This window comes from Spea bombifrons, chromosome 5, assembly GCF_027358695.1.
Source record: "Spea bombifrons isolate aSpeBom1 chromosome 5, aSpeBom1.2.pri, whole genome shotgun sequence".
NCBI lineage: Eukaryota > Metazoa > Chordata > Amphibia > Anura > Pelobatidae > Spea > Spea bombifrons.
Window position 1 is genome coordinate 27,029,384 of NC_071091.1, and position 7,161 is coordinate 27,036,544.

Consider the following 7,161-nt stretch of genomic DNA (forward strand, 5'->3'; position numbering starts at 1 on the left):
AAGGGATAGAAAGCACTACTTATTTATTGAGAACAATCTAGGTAGAAAACAGTATTTTATTACCACTGTGAAACATACAGCTATAATCGAGGCCCTGTAAAGAGCATTAGCCAGTCTGTTTTCTGTGCTTTCCCCCAAAATCATGTCACTTAAAAATGTCCTCCAGGGCTGCCAATAGATCAAAATTTGGTGTACCGTTGCCTGCAATCAAGTAATTTAATATTTTCTTAATTGAAATGCCTGTTCTCAAGCTGGGGTGTTCAAAAAGTGTGGCTTGACTGCGGTTACGCACCACTGAATCACAGATGGTTAAGTTATCTGAGCGAAATAATATAGCAAGGACTACTTGGAAGAAGATAGGTATTTTCCAGGAGGGATTTTTCATGATGGTGTCCGGAGTAACACATATTTGGTGGAAACTAGGGTAAAGCCTTCTTTCTTTGCTGATGAAAATACAGAATGTATAGAATGACCTTCTATGTCAAATAAGAGTTATTTGACTATTGGCTCAAATAGGTGAGTTAGCTGGTCTTGATGTGGCCCAAATTTAGCAGGTATGAAGTTTTTAGGCCTGCTCACAAGCTAAACCAGACTCAACTACAATATCTACATTGCTGACTTGCGTTCACACCAGTCAATCCAGCTTACTCAGTTACAAAATACATGAATATGATGGCACAAGAAGACAATATGATGAGTAAAGTCTTTAGAAGAAAGCATTACCAAATTATTAACAGGACGATGATAATTGGTCTGTTATCCATACAATGGTGTCTGTGGTTATTTGGGCTATATGGGTTGTGGTGGGATGGTTAATATTCATAGCATGGTCCCCACTACCTTCCTCTTTACATCATGTCTCTTGGTTTCCACACAGGAGTACATTTTTTGCCAATTAGATGGTTCCTCTGCTACTTCCCCCACTGCTCCACCAAATAAAGTGTTCACAGAGGGTACAACTAAAGCATATTCACCGCTGTAAGTTGGGGTTATTTGGTTTGTGACTCACAGATAATAACAGATACCTTAGCAGCAAACAATAAGTACTCAAGTCAACCCCCCCAGCAAGGAATTCATTGTAGCCTAAGAAGTCACTTACAGATTTGCAGACATGGCAAAGGTGCCATAATCATTTACCCATCTGACAACAAATTTAAAAAGGCCAGGGAGAAGTCTCTCTGCCCTGTGGTATGGCACATTTCAAAGGATTTCCTACCGGAATATGGATCTACAAAGTAAAGCATAGTGCCCATGTAACACAGATTAAGACCTCTATCTGCTTGTGTGTTCTTGTGGCCGTCCTAGACAAAGTGGCAACCCAGGCAAAACATGTTTTTCATAAATGCTGGACTCAGCAAAGGACCTTGCACTCTCCATTTTTGGGCCGGTTAGAGGGAGTTCCATGATCCTTTAACGGCACGCAGTTGAATGTGTAGGTAGGATGAGGGATACCCCCTTCCTTTGAACTTATCTATATAGGTGTGCAGGGCTATATTTGATATAAGCAAAAACAGGGTGGTTGCCAGGGCCCATGATCCCACCTGTCCTGCCCCAGGTCTATAGTTCTTTGGTAAACATGGAAAAAAAATCAGTGATATTTTTTATTATAATATTAATGACTCAATACATCTGTTTTTATTGCATGTTATCTGAGAGACTTCCAATTTAACTATGAAGAACACCATTTTTTATATATTCCTATAAAATTAGGAATACATAAATTAGGCATAGTTTAAATACACAAGAAGCAAGACCACTCTGGAATCAAGCTGAATAAAGTAGAAGCCGTATAAAAGAACGTTTTTATTTCCGCAACATTAATCCTGACGCATTTCTGACACCAAGGTGACATCTTGGCTAATTAATAATTCTCTTTTTTCAAATTCCTTTATAGAATGCTTTTTTCGAAAGAATCAGGACTGAATACGCATGAGAACATTACGCTCATCACTGAAATCATGTCATGGAAAAAAAATACTTTGAAAAATTATGTTGAGGACTACTTGAATTATGTATGCCGCTTAGGAGGTTGTGTCAGAAATGCAATGGCAGGCTTTACATATTCTAGAAATGTCATGATAATCTGTTGTAAAAAATAAAACTACTTTATAGTCATGATTGAAAATATGTGACGGATATTATATTTGGCAAAATAACATGGTGCCAAAAGTACAAATGCTTTAAAAAGTGTTTTATTTCTAAAGATTTAGAAGAATTACCGAGACTGTCCAGAAGACAACCGTCATCATGAAGATTTATAGTCTGCTGTAAACCGTAAGTATGGCCATAATTGTTTTAGACTTTTTTGGTATCGAAAGAATAAAAAAGCAAATGGGCATAAATAGAAGAGACGCGGTATTTCTTCTATTTTTGGGAGCTGAAAATAAATTGGTTTCCTGATCTGTGGAAAATGCAAGTAAATTTGAAGAGGTATTAGAGTGTAAGATGGCAGGTAATTAACGAAGATATTTAACGGAATTATTCATTATAATTCTGCAAATTTTATTCTTCATTGCTTAAATGAAAGCTCCTTACGTGAAAAAGAACAATTCTCATAAACATTAGGCATGCGGCATTAAGTAGGTTATTTATTTATTTTGCGCATTAAGCCACATGGATCATTTTACTAGGCAATGTGTAGTGAAAAATGGATTTGTGTTTCTATTTCAATCTAGGTAAATCTACCATAATAGCTACCCATGGAGGGGAAAAACCTAGATCAGCTGCTACACAGATTAGGTATTTAATCACTTTACACGCATTATACACTTTATACACACAATGAACTACAGAAAAAAAATTCCTGTTATTGCTTTCCCAGGGCATACCACAAAATCCCAGGACTGCCCTTCAAGCTGTATTGAGGGGCATCCCATCCTGGATACCAGCAACTTATTTATTGGTCAACACTGTCCTATGCTTGGACCAGGAAAATATCCCCAGCCGCCCCGTTCTGCGGCCACCATCCATATTACTTCATTTATTGAGGATGCGCAGCTCCTGGGAGCAACATTCTATGGAGGCTGTTCCAACTAAGCACAGTCCTGAAAATGGGCATTTGAGCAGTGGCAGTCTGATCACTCAATGACTTTAAGGGCCATACAACTAATACCTTTACTTAAAAAATCTAAATGGCTTAGAATCACCAATCTCGTTAATTGAACGTTGTTGGCATCTTCTCTTCTGAGAAGTAAAAAAAATGTCGGCAAACTGGAATTCGATTTAATTGGGTTAGCTGCTCATAGGGCCTGCACTGTGTTGTTGTGAAATCACCTTCAATTTAATTTTGCTCAGATTACAATGAAAAATAATAGTATATTAGAAAAGTGTGGAAAGAGAGGTCATTTATATATCACTGTCAGTGAGAGTAATGCAATATTTTTTTCTGGATTTTTGTACTATCTTTATATATATATATATATATATATATATATATATATATATATATATATATATATATATAGCTTCTTTTATCCTGTTTATCTATGATATTCTGCACCTGCTCAAAGCCACCAGAGATCAACAGAAAAATGATCTCCTTCACTGCACAATAACTAAAGGACCAGTTCTGGATGACAGCGACCAGCTGAGACACCAACACCAGGGAGGAAATGTTTTTGCCAGATCTGGCCTTACCAAATACGCTGAAGTCACAGCATTCAAATTACCATAAAAATACAGCTTAAAGCACTTCTACAGAAAAATGTCACAGTTGTGTGATTCCATGCTATATTAATTAAAAATAGCAAACAATGTTATACCCAATAGTCAACCTGTCACTTATACAAATGTTATTAATTTATCAAATAGAAATACTGTCTATGAGTTAAAGATGTATTCACAAGGAACTCACATGCTATCTTAGACTTTCACAGGACTATTTAATGATATTTATAGACTTCCTTATGAATTTCAACTTTAAAACTTTGTAACATGAATTATAGGTCAGGCAAATGTGTGACCCATTGCTATTACTGAGTCTTTCTCCTTGGCAGACTTATAAACACAAGGTCTGGGGCTGAGGTGCTCCTGGTGGTCTAGTGGGGAGCAGAAGGATTTATGTCTCTACCAGTCCAGAGAGCTTATATGCATCATAACCAGATTCTTCCTGAACCAATGGTAATAGGCACAGTTCATGCTAAAAAAAGAAGAGAGATATGTGTTGGTAGAGGCATGGATGTCTCTGCTCCTCTTTACTACCAAGAAAGGTTCCATTCACTTGGACCCCTTTTGAGTCAATGATTGATCATAGCTTCAAAAATAGTCCTTATGCCACTGCTTTCAAGTTTCTGGACCAGTGAAAAACAGGACACATTGCTAGCTTTCACCTGCACATGAATGGTCATGCATTACATGTATATCTTTTCAACTTATTTTTTTAAACTTTTTTGTGCCAAATCAATTTCTTATTTGCAGCTGCTTAAAACGAAAGTTTGGAAACCGATAAATAAGGAAAGTTATTTTGCCACTGGAAACAATAAAACATTGAAGCAAAAACTACAATATAAGTCAAATACATTCTTCCCCTGGATTTGAATAATTAAATTACCAAACATCAGATGTATTGTTTATGTTTCTGAGAAGTTTTGCATTAAGCGTGATGTTTTTAATGTCCCCTGATCTTTACGTTTTCGGTAAATGTTAAGATTTGATGTCACCCCTTTCATGGCATGTTCATGCTTATTGACTTGAGGGTTTATTATTTTTGCACGTTATCAATCTGTAAGGCAGGAATAAGCAGTTTACTCTGGTATACTGTTTTATATCATGTCTTGCCAGTGATGACCTAGAAATGTTAGCACTGTTTGGCTGCACGCCATCTTTATGAAAAGCTTTGAGATAAACCAAAGTGAAATTGTTATCACTGTAACACCAGGCTGTCAATGAGAACCACAGATGAGTCTCTGAGCTCAAAGCCTTTTGCAAAAATATAGCAGACATACAGTGTGTTTACTTGCCCGTCTAATTAGAGATTATTATTATTATTATGACACTCAATAAAATAACTCACATTTATCAAGATAAATTATCTATTAAGACATTGTGAGTACTGTTCATTGTAATTTATCTAAAATTAAATGTTTGAACTTTTGTATTAAAATGCTTATAATTCAATTTAATCAATTAAATTTAGCTGTTACCTAACATTATTCAGTTACTTCTTTAAATGTTATGCAAATATGTTAAGGCAGGTTTATGTACATTTCATTAGCAGTGGTGTTTGCTTGTGTGGCGTAAGAGTCAAAGAGGTCCCGTTGGGAAAAAAATGTTTAAAAAAATCAGATGGTGTTAAATATTTCCACATCATTTGAAACAGTGAAGATAGTTTGCAAATTACAAATTTTGAGTGCTTAGTCAGACGTAGCATTCTGTGATTTGTTTTTCCACTGATTGTGTGTGCAGCTGTTGTCATGGTATTTGTTTTCTGTTGATATCTTTGTATGTATATGCAGATAAGATTTTGTTCACTCTATTTATTATGTTTATAGAGGGGAATTAATGTTGCAGACTAAAGTATGTAATTGAGAGCCACTGCCACGGACAGGTTTACAACAATCAGTGCTGAACCGATTGAACTAACCGTGATGGTATTGGAAGGTGAGCAGCAGCTGGGAAACAGGGTGTTTTGAGTAAAACACCACTCGAAACATACACTATATGACCAAAAGCATGTGGACACTGGATATCACATTATTATTTAATATTTATTGTTTTATATAGCGCCATCAAATTCCATAGCACTGTACAATGGGTTCTATAAGAGCTTGTTAGATATTGCATTCCAAAACCATGGGCAATAATATATGGTCCCACTTTGCAGCTATAACAGTCTTCATGTAAAATTAAAATAAATAGTGTGTATTACAGCCATCTTCACTTCCTGCAGCCATCTTCACTTCCTGTAGTTAAAAGTTGTGTAATTATACCTCCCCTATTAAGATAGGTGGAGCAACTGTTTGCTTGTCTGCTACAGTCTTAGTTCTGCTTTTAGGTGTCATCTGACTACAAGGTTAACCAGATCAATTGGCAGGAGAGTGAGATGGAAACTGACAGAAGGCAGGAGACTAAGAAGGGAACTGCCAGATGCCTCTGACTGAAGGTCTGTGCCAGACAAACCAGGGTCAGTACAGCCAAGGTTAGACGCAATCAGCCCAAAACATGGTACACAAACAGAGGCATAAACAAAGCACAGTCTAGGGTCAATAATGCAAATAATCCAAGCAAAGTACCAAAGGAGTAAGACGAAAACATAAACAGGCCAGATCTAAGAGTCAGAAACCAGAATACAATATCAGCTTGTGCAAATACCACAAACAAACCAGTCAGAAAAAGACCAGAAAAAAAATACGGCGAGGACAGTTGAGAGCAGCAGTATAAAGCCCCCTTAATACTTGATGAGTAACAAGTGTGTCAGGAATGTGTAAGGGTGTCAGGTCTATGGTAGGGCAGAGTTTCCAGCCAGGGCCATACTTGTAATGTCTAAGTGCTAGTTTGGGCCTGATTCCAGCAACCCCAGAGCTGTCCAGTGGCAACAAGGGTAGGGGCCATCTCCTCCCATATGCACGGTTACTGGTTCAAAGTGTGCACCTCTTGTGGGTTAAATTACATGAATGTCGTTCTTTCCTTACCTTTACAAATATTAATATAACACCTGTTAGTATGTTGTGATTTCACCAACACATCAGGGGAAATATGCATACACATTCATTTGTCTCAAGTCATTCTTCATTTAATTCAGACAATAACTCTATTAACGTAATGGGGCAAAACTAAAATAGCATTTTAAATACCAAATGGAGCAATATGATAAAAATGAAATCAGAAACATAAGAACTTTGGCAACCTACTGAAGTGAATAATCTTGATAGATTACATAAAGGCACTCTATTTAATTTCCCATCATTCTCTGCTATCATTTTAAAGAAAGCAACCATGCCTCAGACTAGCATCATGGAATTTATAGTTGGGTTTAACTAAAGACTAGATAGGAATGTTTGTGACAATGATGGGCTACCCCTTTCTTATTGAATATACTGTTGCTCAGTAAGTATAGTTTCTATAAACTCTATAAATAAATAAATGAAATCAGGCATGGACTGGTCATCTGGCAAACTATGCAGATGTTCGGTAGGATGGTGTTAGACGGTCACTTTACTGCTG